Below are 18,468 nucleotides of genomic sequence, written 5' to 3' on the forward strand. Positions count from 1 at the left end.
GCAAATATCAACAATAATTTCCTTTTTAAGGGCTGACAAACCTTCATTGTTTATGGAGAGAACAACTGACCCCACACAGGAATGATGTTGACTGTTGACAGACTGCACAGCCAATATGGCAGCACTGTATTTGTCTATCCAGACATCAGAATTGCATCCATCTACAAAATGGAAGACAATAATAATCAAACTTCTCACCATTGAGCTCAAGCCATACAAGCCACCAGAGATATTTTTCAATTTTGTCAACCTGCCTCTACAGTGAGGCAGTGTACCTTGCAGCATAACTGTAGCACAGCTGTAGCACTCAGTGGGGCTGTACAGAGAACAATGGAACTTGGTCGAGATGTGGGCAGTTGCTTATCAGCTGAGCCTGGTTTATGAAAAGAACTAGGTAGCTTTGAGTAACAGTGGCCAGTGGAAGTGTGGGTAAAACCCTGACCTAGCTCACACTTGTAGAAAATTGGTGCTAGACCCAACTCTGAGATCACACCACCATCCCATTGGAATTAAGGTAAATGTTGCACCATTCCATTGCTGGTTTAACTTCAAGAAAGCAAACTGGCTGGCATTCTCCAAAGATCTTGACACAGCTATCTGAACTAATGAACAGATACCCGAGAACTAGGACCACTTTATCAATGTGGTGCTACTTTATCAATGTCTGCTATGATAAATATACCTTGTGGCTGTCAGAGAGAACATACTCCTGGCCTAACACCCTAATTGTCCATGCTGTATGAGGAACACAGGTGAAAATTCCAAGACACCTTGCCCCCACCTTTGGAGATTATACAATAGCCATTGGCAAACATTTACTGTTGGAAATTGCTCGAGAATGCCTGAAGTGCTGGTAAAACTTGATAGAATGCATGGATGTGACCCATAACAGCAAAAAAGCATGGGTAAGCATATGAAGACTCAAACAATACAAGGATTGTTGGACATTTCAACATTTTGGCTGATCAGGTTGTCCATCAAATGCTATTCAGTGTGAAGGTTAAGCACACCATGACCAACTGGTTAACACTTTGGCCCTCATCATTAAACTCATAACAGACAAGAGTTCAGTTATTGCAGATGAGAGTAGAAAATGACACTGTAGCCTGTGAACCAGTCAAGCACCTACCATGTGGGGCTGATCAACCCTGTACTATATGGCTTTGCCTTAATTGACTCTGCACAGGAGTTGACCAGTCTGGAAACACGTGATCATGTGCGGCTACATAACTGGCTCCAATACTGGTGACTGCATCAGAGATTCTCAACATATGAAGCATCTCCTGCAAAGGCAGTTGATGGAGCATGAGTGGTTTCAGGGGACTGCTGGAGGCAAATAATTGGTAAAAATCACATGTGCATGGAAGTGGCAGGAAGCAGTATAAGGACACCAGAAGACAGCTCTAGTTACATTCACTTCTTTAGGGGGAAGATGTGACAGATAGCAATTTCCTGCAATATCCCTTGAAAAACCTTGTTGAAATAAGTTTATGTATGTTTGGGATCCACTGTATTAGATTAACGATTTGGGTATTACTGTGGGATGGGATTATATGTAACCTATTGGAGGGGGAGAGGTGATGTGAACCCTGGGAAATGTTATGAATGTCAAAGGACTGTTTTGAACAATGTGCCAGACAAGAATGGAATTTTGGGATAAAAGGGGTCAAGCCGGGGAATCTCTAGGGAAAGGCAAATACAAATTTCCCCTTCCAGTTATACAAAAAACCCCAACAAAACAAAAACAGCCTTTTGAAGCTACACCCTGAGGAGAGGGTCTTTGTTTACTCAATACTCATTCCTGGAGACCAGCTGGTTGTGTTTGTTCTGAGCTAAAGCTATTATGAACTTGAAACCTCAGGGGGTGGGGAACAAAACAAAAAACCTTTATGGGGGTTTGAAGGACTGATTCCTACCAGAGCCTGAAGTTGGTGATCTCTGATGAACTTGTGTTCGTAGGTTTTTATATGTTTGTTTTTCCTGTAATGCTTTCACCTTAAGAATAAATATGCTTGCTCATAAAGAGTATAAAGAGATATGAGTCTCTATCCAAGTGAGGTGATGGCTGAGGAATCAGAAGCCTAGAGTGGTACCCTCAAGGGACCACAGAGGGGAAAAATCCTGGCGCCGTTGCCCCAAACTGTGAAACTATGCATCTGAGAGCCAGGCCAATGGAGTGAGAAACCCTGTTTGAGTTTGGTACTCCTCTAAAGCTATTAGGTTTCCAAATTTCTTAAAAGCTATGGCTTTCTCCTGCAGAGAGACATTGTAGAAAAGAAGCTCTGTGAGGGCTCCCTGCACCATACAAAGCAGCAAGTAAGGCTGTTGCAGGCAGAAGGGAAGCCATGGCTATGTTCTTCTTTTCACCTTGAGGAATCCCCCTGGAATGAAAACTTGACAACTGGTATGAAACTAGTCATTCCTAGACCAAATCTAGGAAAATGAGGATTTGAGTATACATACACACACAAATATGGTATCCTTTATTTTAGCACCACAGATAGGACTGTGAACAAAAACAGATAATCCTTAATCCCCTTAATCCTAAATATTTATTTAAAAAATGCTACCGACTGCAGCAGATTTACTCAAGATTCACCTCTCCATTAATGTTTGTGTAGACTCAAAATATTGCTGAAAATAGACATCTACAATAAAATGTAGAACTGATTAATTTTAGCTGAGGCCAAGTTGAAACACTTCCCATTAAAAATGTATTATGAGAATCCAAACATAAAGGTACATAGAAATCTCAAAGGGCATAAATTCTGACACAATCTGAAATTTCACATGGAAAGGACAGCTAGTAATCTGGAATTTATGCTCCATTCTAAACCCTTTCAGAGTGAAATTTTAACAGTGGAGTGAGAACCAGTATTCCATAACAGATAGGAAAAAAACAACAACAACAAAAAACCCACAACACACACCTGTTGTGAAATTGGTTCAGATTTGTTATTCCCACACACATTTTCTTTCTTTGTCTAATCCCCTTCACTATTGTGTGCTATATAATGTAGAAACCAGTGGTAATAGCAAAACCGCCGATTCCTTTCAGGCAGCAAGGAGATAAACTAGTTTGGGAAAATATGACTCCCTTCCCCCAGAAGAGGATAAAATTTCTTTGTCTGCTATACAACTCTACTAATTAGCCAACAAAGAGAACAATTATGTGTCTGTAAGAGACCAAAATAAATAGTCATCATTTTAGTCATGGTGAGAACACCTGCATACACCATCCTATTTTTTTTAAATTGTTGAGCATTCTCAATTAAACTAAAAAGACTGATGAGAGAAATGATCAGTTACATAAAAATGCAGTTTTTGTATAATTTCACATATCTTTCTGGAAAGAGAAATGTTAATACTTAAAATAAAAAAATGCAGTCCATAGGAAGAACAAAATGAAATCTCCAGTCATATTTACTATGCTAATGAGATATCCTACATATAACAATAACTTGGTAAGATGTCAAGTAGAGACGTACTAAAGAGTTGTTGACATTTATTAGCATTTTACAAGAGAGAGAGGTGCAGGGTAGATGAGATAATATATTTTATGGGACCAACTTCTGGTGGTGGAAAGGACAAGTTTGGGGGCAACGCAGAGCTTTTCCTCAGAATCTTGCTCCTTTCACCATCAGAAGTTGGCCTAATAAAATATATTACCTCACCTATCTTGTCTCTCTCTTACCCTGAGACCAATATGGCTAGAACAACACTGCAAATAAATTTCAAATTAGAAAGTTGAGTTGTAGAATAGAGATAAGAAAAAAAGCCAGTTAAATAGAAAATCACCCCATCCCAGTGTGAACTATTAGTCTGTACACTGTATAGTGCCTTTCTTTTCTTTGATTTTTTAAAAATGTTCATAGATTCCAAGGACAAACGGGAACATTATGATCATCTAGTCTCACCTCCAGTACAACACAGGCTATAGAACTTTCTCAAAATAATTCCTAGAGCATATCTTTTAGGAAAAAAAAATCCAATCTTGATTTAAAAATATTCAGTGATGGAGAATCCTCTGCAATCCTTGATAAATTGTTCCAAATTTAAGTACGGTCACTCAAAAAAAATTACACCTTATTTCCAGACTGAATTTGTCCAGCATCACTTTCCAGCCATTGGATCTTGTTATATTTTTCTCTGTTAGATTGAAGACTCTGTTATCAAACATTTGTTCCTCATGTAGACACTTGCAGACTGTAATCAAGTCACTCCTTCACCTCCTCTTTGTTAAGCTAAATAGGCTGAGCTCTTTGACTCTAATCAGTAGAAAGCATATTTTCTAATCCTTTCATCATTCTTGTGGTTCTTCTCTGAACTCTCTTCAATTTTTTAACACCCTGCTTGAAATGTAGGAACTGGATGTAAACTTCCAGCAGTGGTCACACCAGTGCCAAATACAAAGGTACAATAAATCTCTCTAGTCCTACTCGAAATTCTCCTGTTCATGCATCTCAGGATCGCATTAGTTCTTTCGGCTACAGCATTGCACTGGGAGCTTATGTTCAGCTGATTACCCACCACAACTCCCAAATCTTTTTCAGTCACTGCTTCCCAGAAAACAGCACCCTCTCCTATAAGTATAGGAACAAAGAATGAAGGCCAGATGTATACATTTAGCCTTATGAAAACACACTTTGTTTCCTTGCATGCAGTTTACCGAGCAATCCAGATCGCTCTGTATCAATTACCCGTGTTCTTCATTATTTACCACTCTTATAAAGTTACAACTTGAAATGAGTTTATCACATTCACCAAAATCAAATTGTTCATATAGGACCAGAGCATGCCCATTCAGAGGTTTTAACCATATGGCTCTTATTTCAAAATCTGGGCCAGATTGTGTACTTCTAGTATGCTGAGAATGCATTCAACTGCAATGCTGGAAACTAATTTTTTTCAAAGCTAATGCTGTATCTGTTCCTTGATTTGTCCACCCTTTAAATTCTCCCATACATAATTTTTTTGAACTGGGAACTGACTGTACTTGTAAATTCATTTCTATTTTTACATTAATTGATTAGGATTATTCAAAGACATAGAATGGAGTGAAGACCACCCATAGACAGCTAAATTTAAAATGATTTTTGTTCAATATTCAGGCACTACTGCCTGTAGGGAGAGGATGAAAGAAATGAAGGGTATTTCTTTTAAAACTCTGGGCGTTCACAATATGCCTATTTCCACTTGTCGACATGGAAATGTGAAAGAGTCTATCAAGCATTCTTAAAACTGCAATACCCACCTGGCGACGTGAAGAAACTGATTGACAGAGCCAGAAGGGTACGGAGAAGTCACCTACTGCAAGACAGGCCCAACAAAGAAAGTAACAGAACGTCACTAACCGTCACCTATCACCTCCAACTAAAATCTCTTCTGCGCATCATCAAGGATCTACAACCTAACCTGAAGGACGATTCATCACTCTCACAGACCTTGGGAGTCAGGCCAGTCCTCGCTTACAGACAGCCCCCCCAACCTGAAGCAAATACTCACCAGCAACTACACACCACACAACAAAAACACCAATGCAGGAACCAAACCCTGCTACAAACCCTAGTGCCAACTTTGTCCACATATCTATTCAAGGGACACCATCATAGGACCTAACCACATCAGCCACACCATCAGGGGCTCGTTTACCTGTACATATACCAATGTGATATAGGCCATCATGTTCCAACAACGCCCCTCTGCCATGTACATTAGCCAAACCAGACAGTCTCTACGCAAAAGAATAAATGGACACAAATCTGACATCAGGAATCATAACATTCAAAAAAACAGTAGGAGAGCACTTCAATCTCCCTGATCACTCAACAACAGACCTCAAAGTGTTCTTCAACAACAACAAACTTCAAAACCAGACTCCAACATGAAGCTGCAGAACTGGAATTAATTTGCAAACTAGATACCATCAGATTAGGCCTGAATAAAGACTGGGAGTAGCTGGGTCATTACAAAACCTAAACTTAATTTCCCCAATACTGATTTCTCCCTACTGTGACTCACACCTTCTTGTCAACTGTCTGTAATGGGCCACTCTCTTACCACTTCAAAAGTTATTTCTCCTCCCTTGGTATCCTTCTGTTAATTGATTTATCTTGTTAGACTGACTTAACACTTGGTAAAGCAACCCACATCCTTTCACATATTTATACCTGCTCCTGTATTTCTCACCTCATGCATCTGATGAAGTGGGTTCTAGCCCACAAAAGCTTATGTCCAAATAAATTAGTTCTTCCTTTGTTAAAAGGAGGAGTCCTTTTAGATACGCAGACTTCTTCACATAGGTCTCCCAAGAGGGGAAAAAAAAGTTAGGGGGAAAATAACCAAACCGACTAAACCAAATCATTTCTGCCACATAAAGATGTAGCCTTTCTACTAGATGGCACCATAGAAAAGGGTTAGTGAGGTCAAAGATCAGATATAGCAAGACAAAATTAGGGCAAGGGTGGGCTACACTAATGGGGATCATAAACTCATATATGGGGGCTCTGACTGTTCAAGTAATGGGATATTAGGGTGACCAGATGTCCTGATTTTATAGGGACAGCCCCAATATTTGGAGCTTTTTTTTATATAGGCACCTAATACCGCCCCCCCCCACCCTCGTCCCGATTTTTCACACTTGTTATCTGGTTACCCTATGGGATATGTACACAATCACACACACTTCAACATCAGGGTAGTACTCCAGCTTTTCAATCAAGTTCAGTCCTGTTGAAACACTAATGATCATATTCATGTCACAATTCCACATTGATTCTTTGCCATGACTCTCAGTGTGGGTGGATGTCCAACCGATTACAATGTTGAGAAACCTAGTGCAGTGTTTATGTAGTGATTGCATGGACCAGGGCAAAACCCCTGTTATTTTGAGAGGCAGAGACAGAAAGAGAGACGAGGCATGTGATTTTTCATGTTTCCAACTTTCTCTCAAATTATTTGTCATATGTTATTTTCACCAACAGAACCAAATGTGTCGAATGCATTGTAACATATACTTGTAGTTCTCTACATTTATCACATCTGATGTCATGCTGGTGGGCATAAGCTGAGTTATGGGACAAAGATGCATACCCCTGTTAACCTTCTGATATGAATGAGTTATTCCACCTACTGATGTGGTGTACACATCATCCCACCAATAAAACATACAGGGGTGAGATGAGTCTGATTAATCCTTTTTGTGCTGGCATGAGGTTTAAGAGAGCCTATGGGCCCAGCTAACCTCACCCTGCTATACCTTCAGCCAATGCCAAGCCTTGAGGGAGAATAAAAGGACCTAGCTCAGTTCAGGGCTGAGTGGTGAAGAGGCAGGAGCTAGTCCCTTCCTCCATGAGAGGGCCATCACTAGGAGCCTGATAGTAGGGACAGACACGAGAGAAAAAGCACTAGATCAAGGAATAGCCAGCAGTGAGAATGGTGTGATTTAACTATAGAGACATTGTGGGTTTAGATCCCTCCAAATTTATGTCCACCCTGCCCAGAGGGCCCTGAGGCTGCAGCAGGACACCACAAAAGGTCCACAAAGGGGACACTACTTGATTCAAGTCACTACAGACTTCTTTGGACTATAGGACCCATACCCAGACTGAAGAAACAGAGGTAGGAAGCAGAGGTAACAGGTAGGATTCAGACTCTCAGCTGGCAGGGTCCTGCTGGTGTTGCTTCACACAAGGCAGAGGTTTGGGACCCAGTAGAGAGGGAGGGCTTGGATCCCCCTACCACACCTCCTTAAGGACTGAGGCACCTGCTGTCTTATCACAATTTTTTTTCTTTCCACCAATAATTAGAATGAACCAGGGGATAACATTTTTATTCTCAGTGCAGGGCAAACAAAAAGACAATCTATCACTAATGGAAGACTTCAAATCTGTATAATTTGTCTTTGGAAAGCAAGTAACTCAATTAAGACTTTGCTAACAATCAGTATCTTAAACCAGTTTGTTAGTTTAAAAAAAAGTGGAAAATGCTCCATTCCATCTTCTGAAAAGTACAGTGAATTTCAGGTCCTACAAAACAGCAATATACCAGTATAGGAAATTTGTATTTTCTGTATTGCTGTACCTCTGAAGTTCCTGTCAATCCCCATGGACTATGTGTCATTGAGATGATTGTATCATAAGGCATGTCTACACTGCATCTGAGAGCAAGCCTCCCAGCCCATGTCCAAGGTCTGGGGTAACTTTCAGGAGCTCAGCGAAGTGAAATCCTATAAAAGTAACATGAGAATTCTGAATTGGAATTATTTCAGTTACTAAGTGACATGTAGAGCTTGAAAACGAGATACATGTTAACTTTGTCCACTCTACCATCTTCTAATTCACACAAGCATTCATAATGCTCTCCTCACTCAGATTTCATGCACAAATGCTGTAACTTAGTTGCCTCTAACATATGTGCAGTAGGTACAGTTTTAAATGGTATCTCTCTTTGAATTGCAAGTGTTACAGTTTTAATCACCTAGCTCTGAAAACATTTATTCCTGTGAGCAACATTATTCACATACATATCTCCTGGACTTCAAAGAGACCCCAACATGTCATATAGAGCTTGTTGAGTCACTCCCTTCCCCTAGAAGAAACAGCAAAATACCGCACAGCAGCAGAACAGATAAAGGAAAGCAACTGAGGACATCACATTATTTTCAGATCTAATCCTACAGCTGGCAAAGCTATTGTGTGCACAAAACCACAGAAATTGGCTCTGATTAGAAAAAAATATTTACTCAAAAATCTGCATTTTTTAAAAAAATGGCTAACTGTATTCCTAATGCAACATTAGTTTCTAAAAGATGTCACCAGGAAACTACTACAAGACAAATTAGATTCTTATTTGGAAGTCTGCAGATGCATTCAAATCCCACTAAAATAATATAACTATGGGGAGGAAAGAAATTCAGTTTTCCACCCCATCCCTCAGCTCTCCCAGTCATTGGGTTTCATCCTACACTTTGTTTTATGCTGCAGAAATATTAAGGATTATTTTCTATAGCTAGCACGCTTTACTTAAAAAAAAATCAATAGTCTTATTTGTAATTGTATTGATTTTTTTTTAAATGGATGAAATAAAGTATTCACAGGAGAAATCCTGATGGCTGGTTGTATATCATTGTCCTGCTCTGTAAATTAAGCTACTCCATCCTTTCCACCAGTAATAATCAGAGTAAGTGGCCTTTTTCTTGTATAGATCAAGAGTAACTCAATGAAGCCAGTGGAGTTGTACTAATATTTGAGTCCAGAATCAGGTGTAATATATGGCTCCCGAGTTATAATGAGACTATAACTTCGGGGAAGGAGGGAAATCAGAGTAATATTTGTAAACATTCTAAAGCAAAATGTATGATTTTCCCACTGGTTCTATAGTAAATTGCAGACAACAGGATTGAACATGCCATGAAACAGAGTAGGTCTAATAACAAACTCAAGTTCTGTTCAGCTCTTCTTTTGGGATACAAATCTCACCAGTATAAATCATGAATAATTCCTTTGAAGTCAGACTCTTGGCACCTCCAGAGTCCCACTGGAGCTACATGGCTGTGATCATGAAGAGCTCCTTGCAGGGTTAAGGCCTTACACTGTAACTGAACTGAATCTGAGCTGCAAGACAGGCATTCAAGGTCTAGTTTTAGCTTCAGATGATGTCTGCAGGTGGGTAAACTCTTGTTATTGACAAACTTTTAATCTAAATTTCAGTCTAATTACTTCAGTGAACACTGGGGTCGTTTAAAATGCATACTAGTGTGGTGAGAACATTGTCTCTAACCTGACTACATACTCATTTGCCAAGTAATGGCTTTATCATTTCATTGGTGTGAAATTCAGCACTTTTCTTACTCCCTGCAGATTAGTACACTGACACAGAGCAATCAAATTATTTAGAATTTGTCTACATGCCCCCATAGTTTGGATTACAGGAATGAATGTTGCAATGTGCACTGGTTTGCTGCATGGTAACTTCCCCATATGGACACTACAGGTGTGAACTAAAAGTACCTAATTCATATTAACTTAGTCTTGTTTAAAGAGGACTAAGTTAATGCGAACAAGCAGTCTTTTACTTTACAACAGCAGCATCCACACAGGGCATTTACAGCACTGCATGCTAGTGTGCACTGCAATTCACACCCCAGCAATCTGAACTGCAGGACCATGTAGAGAACACCCTAGGTTAGACATGACACACAAGCTAATATTCAGCTAATACTCTCCTTCACATACAGATCTACCACTATCATCAATAGGCACTGGATGCAACAATTGGATCTGCCTAAGTACAGATAGATGAATGGGAGAGCTTCATTTGGGAAATGGTAGAATGACACTATCAATAATAATGCAAAAATGTTCAATACTTTTTCAGTTCTGTATTTGGGGAGGAAAAGAAGATGATGCCATATGATAACACTCTTCATTCCACTAGTATGTCAGGAGGATATTAAGCAGCAGCTACTAAAGTCAGACATTTTTAAAATCAGCAGGTCTAGAAAACTTGCATCCAAGAGTCTTAAAAAGAGATGGCTGAGGAGCTCACTGGACCATTAATGCTGATTTTCAGTAAGTTGATTTTTACTGGGGAAATTCCAGAAGACTGGAAGAAAGCTAATGCTGTGCCAATTTTTGAAAAGGGTAAATTGGAGGATTCGGGTATTTATAGACCTGTCAATCTCACATTGGTCAAAGCAACATAATGGAAAAGCTGTCAAGAGGCTGGTATTGAATGCAGGCCTGTTAGCTCCTTAGGTGGCTGCCTTCACTGCTATTCTATGGCAATCCACCAGACCAGCACCCCTGACCAACAGCCTTAGTGCTAAAGGCCTACAGCAGCCTGAGCCCTGATTGGATGGACAGGCTACACTCTCATTGGGTGTCTGGATTATATAAAGGCCCAACAAGAAGCAGAAGCTGTCTGAGTAACAGACCAGTGCCTATTGAGTGCTGCTTAGACTTCCTTAGTCTCCCCATGCAACTAACCTGACCCCTTGGATTGGATCTTCTGGCCAATGACATTTGTGAGAAATTCAACCATTGCCCTGGACTTCTTCTGATACCAATTGATCTGCCAGCTATCTGACCACCTGTGTACACGCAACTACTGCCCTTGACTGCCCCTAACCTGCCTCAGCCCCTAGCTTTATAGTGGCTGATAGGAGACTCCATTAACAAAGAATTAAAGGAGGAGAATATAATTAATGCCAATCACCATGGCTTTATGTAAAATAGATCCTATCAAATTAACTTGATTCTTTTTATGAGATCACATGTATGGTTGATAAAGGTAATAGTGTTCTAATAGACTTTGAATTTGTATGGAATTTGACTTGTTACCTATATGACATTTTGTTTGGAAATGTAGAATATAAAAGTAACATGGCAGACATTAAATGGATTAAAAACTGGCTAACTGATAGGTCTAAAAAATGTAGATGTAAACAGGAAGTCATCAGCAAATGAGTGTGTTTGCAATGGGGTCTTGTAGGGATCAGTCTTGACCCTATGATATTTAACATTTTTTATTAATTAGCTGGAAGAAAACACAATCATCAACAATAAAATTTGCCAGTAACACAAAAATTGCGTGACTGGTTAGTAATGAAGTGTGAGGTCACTGATACAGAGCAATCTTGATTGCTTGGTAAAATGAGTGCAGGCAAACAATATGCATTTTAAAAATGTAGGCCAAACATGCATGATAAGGGACTCCGTCAAGGGCAGCAGTAATAATGAGTTGGGGGCAATCATGGATAATCATCTGAACATGAACTCCCCCTGTGGACAAAAGGGCTAAGAGGATCCTGGGATGCATAAACAGGGGAATCTGGAGTAGGAGTAGAGGTTATTTTACTTGTGTATTTGGCACTAGGGCAACTGCTGCTGGAAGATTCTGTCCTGTCACCTACAATTCAAGAAGGATGTTAATACATTTGAAAGGGTTCAGAGAAGAACCACAAGAATTATTAAAAAGGATTAGAAAACATGGCTTCTAGTGATAGTAAAAGAGCCCAATCTATTTATCTTAAAGAGCAGATTAAGGGATGGCAGTCTGTAAGTATCCACAAGGAGATAAATATTTAATTATGGGCTGTTCAGTCTAGCAGAAAAAGGTGTAATACAGCCCAGGGGCTGGAAGTTTAAGCTAAACAAATTCAGAGGGAAACAGTGAGCATAATTAACCATTGGAACAAACTTATCAAGGGTGGTGATGGATTTTCTATCATTGAATATTTTTTAATCAAGATTAGATTTTTTTCTTAAAGTTTGCTCTAGGAATTATTTTGGGGAAGATCCATGTCCTGTGTTATAGAAGAGATGAGACTAGATGATCACAATGACCCTTTCTGGTCTTGAAATTATTCATGTTGGAGAAGAGGGGCAATGAAAGTTTAGTACATCTATGGGGATCCAAGAGGCGAATTTTGCTTTCAGCAGTTTAATTTATTTCTTCAAGTTCTAGGAAGCTTTTATCCTTTCCCCTTAATTTTGCACTATATTTAGTCTCCACTATCTTCTGACAATTGACATTAGGATTTTTTTTATATGACAGGAGTCTAAATAGCTCCAGTTTTTATAATAAAGACAGAAGAGTGCTTTGTCCTGGACACTGCAAGAAGACAGACAAGACCGTAGGAATGTGGTTTAACTAGGACACACCTTTATTAAGTAACACATCTGGGAACTATCTAGCAATAACTCGTCCAGGGCAGGTTGTCCTTCCTTTGTAAGATATAACACCTGGGAAAGGGCTTCTGTCAACCATTACCACACACACCACATTGCCCTGGTCCCAAAACCACTGCTGGGACCCCACTTCCTTTCCCTCATATGAGAATTAATAGGGGATGGAGAAAGAAGGGATTGTCTCTACACTGTACCAGATTAAGAGACCCAACTCCATTCCCTGTCTTCTTTAAGAAATGCCTTCTCCTAATCCAATTCTTCATGCAACCAGACCCCCTATTGATAGATTATCTGAATTGGGCACTTACCAAGTTATGCCACCACAATTTTTACAATGTAACCTATCCAACAGGTCCCTGCGATGCTGAGAGGAAGATAAAAACAACAACTTGCTTAGGCCAATCTGGCAGAAGGCAAAACATCCTTCTCAGCCCCCAAAAGGTAACTAGCATGATACCCACAGCAAGGCACCAAAACATAGTCTTACTCTTATCCCAAGGAGATTTTCCTCAGAGTACAGAATGGCTTACCAGAGTGGAGGAGAGAGATCTTATAAGTCCTCCCTTTGGGTGCACACAGGCCAATAAACTTACAATGCAACCTTCAGTCCATCCAAGTAGCCCTCTTCCCTTCCTCAAGACCACAGAGAAGGGGAAACATTACAGAGAGGGGAAATGTATTTTTCTTCCTCTGCTGGACAAAGTCTCCCACCTCAGAGGATGCAGGGCATTCTGCATTACATCTTCAGATAATGAGAAAGTGCAGTGGAGAGATTTCTTCTCAATAAAGCAAACTAAATTCACTTCAGCAGGAATAGGAATAGCCCCAATAACCTACTCACAACTATGGAAAATTTGTCCCAGTAGTGTACAAAGTGCAACAGCAATAGGCACATTATCTAAAACTGATCTAATTCTGAGTGCATTTTGTATTAGATTCAGGTTTAAAACTGGTCCAAATTCTACTTTAGTTCTTGAAAACCAAGAAACTTAACAGGCTTCAGGAGATGAATGTTACCTAGATTTAGAGCAAGAAAAATGCAAAAGGCCCCCCATCCACCTCAGAAAGTTACAAAAATTTCAACTAGCTCTCCTATACTTTGATATTAAATCATTTATTTAGATTAAGTCAAAACAAACATAACAGATCCACACAAACATTCCCTAGAATTCATCTGCAAAAGTTGCAAGTGGCCTCACTCCCATTTGTTTTACTTGCTTTGTAGCAAATTCTCAAGACCAGCCCCATTATGTATCTGGCATCTGTGTTCTTTTTCCTGCCTCCTTTTTCTTCTAATGCCTACACAGCATGATTCGTTATGCTTATATCACCAGCATATTTTACCCAAATACCCTGAAAAGGGTCAGGAGCCAAAGAACATACACAGACTATATGAAATGTAACAAAACATAAGTATTTGTAAAAAAGTAATTTAGAGCTATACAGTATAAACAATTTAGTGTGTTGATAAGAATAATTCAACAGCTAAATGTATTACTCACAGTTCAGAAGTATTACAGCATCATGAGTTACCTACTTGTTGGTCTTCTTACTCCACCAGGAAATTCTTTTTAAGTCTACCTCAGAGCTCAGCTGATGAAAGCTATATCATTAACTTCTTAACCACACTAGGCCTGGTTTTGCAGTTCTTACTGAAGCAAAGCTTTAATTTATTTCAATCAACTAATGTAGACTTCAGCACCAGCTTTGTCTGAAGTAAGGCTGCAGGATTTGGGTCAGTTTCAAGTATCTATACATAAAAAGTCATCTCTTGAAGAAGTGCTATGTGTTATCATTTTCATTGATTTGTGGCCCTCAATATAGTCTTTAGTGTATACTTAAACATGTTACATAATTGGTAGTCTCTGTGGTTCAGTAACTACTTGAGAATGAATGGGTTCTACCATTGTAGTGCACTGAGATGAGGAAGATAAACCAGGTAAGCCCCCAGGAAGTGAGGTATCCCCAGTAAAGAGGTATCCACTTCCTTTTAGCAGTGGAAAAAAGACTTTCCTCTGCAAGTTGGAGCTTGTCTGCTGGGAAGGCAAGAGCACTGGAAATTTAGCTGGTCCCTTACTGGTAAAAAGGGGGGTTGCTGGTCGGCAGAAGAAAAGAAAAGAAAAGAAAAGACATGCTGGAGGGGACAAGAGGGAGTAAGAATGCTGATAGGAAAAGGAGGCTATACCACAGCCTACAAAAAGGTAAATGCAGCCTCTGTCAGGCATAGTAAGTGGGAAATACCTGGTTCCTATAATTGTATGTGTATTTTATTTGTTTGCTGAATTTTTATTCTAAAATGAGGATGCAAATAAGGGAGCAGGAGCATCTTGTGATATGGCAATCTTGGGGTTGGTAACACTAAAGCAAAGTACACATCACCAGGGGAAGCTGCATTTATTGCAAGAAGTATGCTAATTTCTCTTAACAATTTTTCCAAGACTGTGAAGTGGGGTAATGGGGTGCAACAACTGGCAATACCATAGAAACCCACAGTGGCAGAATGTTCCTGCACTGAGGGCCAGTGATCCCTGATGAACCTTGGCATTTCTTCATAGTCACTCTTCCCCATGGATCTGCTCCACTCCTGTGTGTCTCCTAGTGGGGGAGTAGTGCCTTGTGATCACAGAGCTGGCCACCTTTTTTCTGCTTTCTTAGGATTTCTTTTCGATATGCTTCACAGTACTCAGACTGAGTAGTGGTGGTTGATTTGATCTACACACATTTCTCCTTTAATATATTTTTAATAATGAGAGGCTTTTATAGAAACCTTCCTTGGTACTCAAATGAGAGTTCAAACTCTCAAAAATATTCTAAGGGGAAAAATGATTGCAAGATCATATGAGTCTATTCTTGTCACAGTCATTTGAATGAGAATGGGAAATAGTACTGTTGAACACCAGCTATGGTCTGACTATCTCAGAAAACTCTTAAGTTGTGGTGTTTCTCAGGCTGCATTCACAAATGAGATTCAAAGTAGTAGTAACCATTAATAGTGCAGAACTAAATGACCTATCACGTTACACAGTTTAGATTAAATGCAAGGAACTCAGGAGTATAAATAACTGAGTAGAAACAGATGTATATTAAATGAAACATTCACTTTATATTTTAAAAGCAAATTAAGGTGTTAGCAAACTATTATCCAAGCAGCCTCCCACTCAGCTCACTGCAGCTGTACCTATGAGTCAGACTATTATAATTCCCTTTAATTAGTTTCTGCATGGATCTCTGATTTTACAAATTAAAAGAAGGATGTAGACTGCTGGAATCGCTATCCCTAAACAGAAATATTTTAGGAGGAATCAAAAAGGAAAAATCAAAATTGCTAAAAAGAAGTTTAAGACAATAAAAGCATATGTGTAAAAATACTTACAGAATCAATGAAAGATAGAAGGCCTAGCACTTGAGAAGTCAGACTCCAGAAATGATCATTCTACAAAATTAATCCAGATCTTGGGCTAGGCTGCTTATCAAAGTCAGAGAATCTTACTTCAGTATCTATGTACATCTAAGGGCCCAATCCTGCCAAACTTTACTCACAGGAGTATAGCATACTCTCAGGAGACAGGATCTGCAAGATTAGTTCCTGCCCCCACCCCCAATCAGTTTACAGACTATTTACTTGTAGACTTGGGAATTGGAAAAGAAGTTACTGATACCATGAATTCCTGATGAGTCACTTTCTGTAAGTTCTCTTCAGAGTCAAAATGGCTTCTGCCTGCTCCCTTGGCTCAGATAATCAGTAAATCAGACCAAGTACACCTGACCTAAACTATGTGACTGTTCTCTCTCAAAAGCATGCTTAAAACACAAAAATGCACCATGACTAGCTCAGCTTCAGGTTGTAGGTGGGGGAGGGGGGGCGGTGAGTGTGTGAGAGAGACAGAGAGAGAGAGAGAGCGTGTGTTCCTGGCATTGTGAAATCTAAAGGGACAAATGTTGAGTGTTTTCAGTTTCACTACAAATATTCCAGACAGATCTATTTAGCACCATTATACGCTGTTTTCTGAAGCTTTTTTGTTTATACTTATACATGTTGTATAACATGTATAAGTATAAACAGAGACTTTGCAATTATTGTATTAGTGACATTTTTTATCTTAAATTCTGCTCTTCAGTATTGCATTTGGGCTTCTTCTACAAATTTATCTTGAAATCTGGATATTGAATGGAGTTGGGCTAAGATATGATCAGCACAATTTTTTAAATTTGGAGATTATTAACAATGGAATTATAAATTCTTTAAAATGACTTGCCACTTACAGCAAAAATTTTAAAAGCTCTTTTGTCACATTTTCAAAAGTGCCTCACTGAAAGTCAGTTCACAGCCCTGAGTCAGGTGTCCAGGTTCCCTATACAGTGCTCAAGGAGAGCTAAGCACCTAAGAATAGGATTCAAAAGAGCCAGATAGCTGAGTAGGCAGCTGCCTAAACTAGCCAGTAAGAAATGCCAAGGAGAGGGGTGGTGCTTAGTTCCCATCCCTCAAAGGGATCTAGATACCCAACTCTGAGACAGAGGGAGGCACTTATCTCTGCTTGGGATTCACAGCCCTGAATTGTCTCTTAGAGTTAAGCACCTAAACTAGATCAGCCATTCCTCATGAGTAATTGAGGAGCAGGAGAAGGTTCCCTCCTTTCCCATCCCCCTAATACCCAGAGCAGAGCACCTTTGGAATTTTTCTGATGAAAAAATCTTAAAAAAAAAAAAAAATCCATTGGGGAAAATCAACCTGGGAGATGTCATTTTGATTTTCCCTACAGAAACTTTAAACTGGCATGAGCCTTCCACGCAGGAAGCTGAAAAATTCAATTTTTTTTTTTAAAAATCTTCTCCTGCAAAGAAATAATGTAGTTTGGCTTCTGTGTCCTAGTTTGGGATAACAAACTGTTCAAAAATGAGAATTTTTTCATGGGAAAGGATTTCGATTTTCTGACCAGCACTACCCAAAAGCCCATTGGTTAGACCACACACCCAGAGTGTGGGAGATGCAAGCTCAGCGCCTTACTCTGCTTCATTTATAGCAGAGACTGGTACCCAGCCCTCCTATTTCCCAGGTGAGTGCCCTGACCGTTGGGCTGTAGGGTATGCTAGGGTGGGTTTCTCTCAGTCTCTCCTGTTGAAGCTGTTTCACTTTGCATAAAATACTTAAATAGTCATTGAGCCAGGGAGGGAATGACTCTACCCCAATGGCTAGGCACTCACTGGGAGACGCGATTCCAATCCATACTACACTGGATATTTAAGTACTTTATAAAAAGTGAAATAAATTATATTTAACTTTGTGCCAGCTGGCAGTGCTAAAGTAAACTACTGTTTTGTCTCAAATTTCACCTGTCTAGACAAGAAAAATAATGTGGTGTGTTTTGAATAGGTTTTTTTTTTTATGAAATCTGTTGTTCAATAGGTTTTAATTAATGTGTTTTAAACACAATTTACCACTAAGTGTAGAGAGGGTTTAACATCTGCAAAAATGTTAGCTAATTAAGATGACCCCCAGGGCCTTGTCTGCATGATTTTTAATTAATAACATACTAAGTTAGTTTATCAACTAATTTGTTCTAGTAGTAACAACTTGAAAACATATTTGTAAGGCCCACTTGCTGTAAGTCACAGCTGAAAAAGAAAATTGAAGTTGGCAAAGAGTACTTTATTTTTCATATTATTTACAGTTATAGAAGAAGGAAGTGTGAGGTGCTTTACTGGAATTGCCCTAGTTTTGCAAAACTGTTCCACATACCACATTTTATAAAAATGGAGATTTTCTCCCAGTTTCCAT

General features: G+C 39.4%; 2 long non-coding RNA genes across 4 annotated transcripts in view; one reads left to right on the forward strand and one right to left on the reverse strand.

Moving 5' to 3' along the window:
- Positions 1–14,759, reverse strand: part of LOC120407134 — a 107,320-nt gene extending 92,561 nt beyond the window's left edge. Inside the window, exon 1 of one of the 2 annotated variants that reach the window (XR_005599809.1) lies at positions 14,195–14,759. This is a non-coding gene — a long non-coding RNA (uncharacterized LOC120407134). The remainder of the gene's footprint in view (positions 1–14,194) is intronic. The other variant, XR_005599810.1, reaches the window with a different exon arrangement.
- LOC120407135 overlaps positions 14,576–18,468 on the forward strand; it is a 179,935-nt gene continuing 176,042 nt past the window's right edge. For both annotated transcript variants that reach the window (XR_005599812.1, XR_005599811.1), the window contains exon 1: positions 14,576–14,893. This is a non-coding gene — a long non-coding RNA (uncharacterized LOC120407135). The remainder of the gene's footprint in view (positions 14,894–18,468) is intronic.

This window comes from Mauremys reevesii, linkage group 5 (assembly GCF_016161935.1).
Source record: "Mauremys reevesii isolate NIE-2019 linkage group 5, ASM1616193v1, whole genome shotgun sequence".
NCBI lineage: Eukaryota > Metazoa > Chordata > Testudines > Geoemydidae > Mauremys > Mauremys reevesii.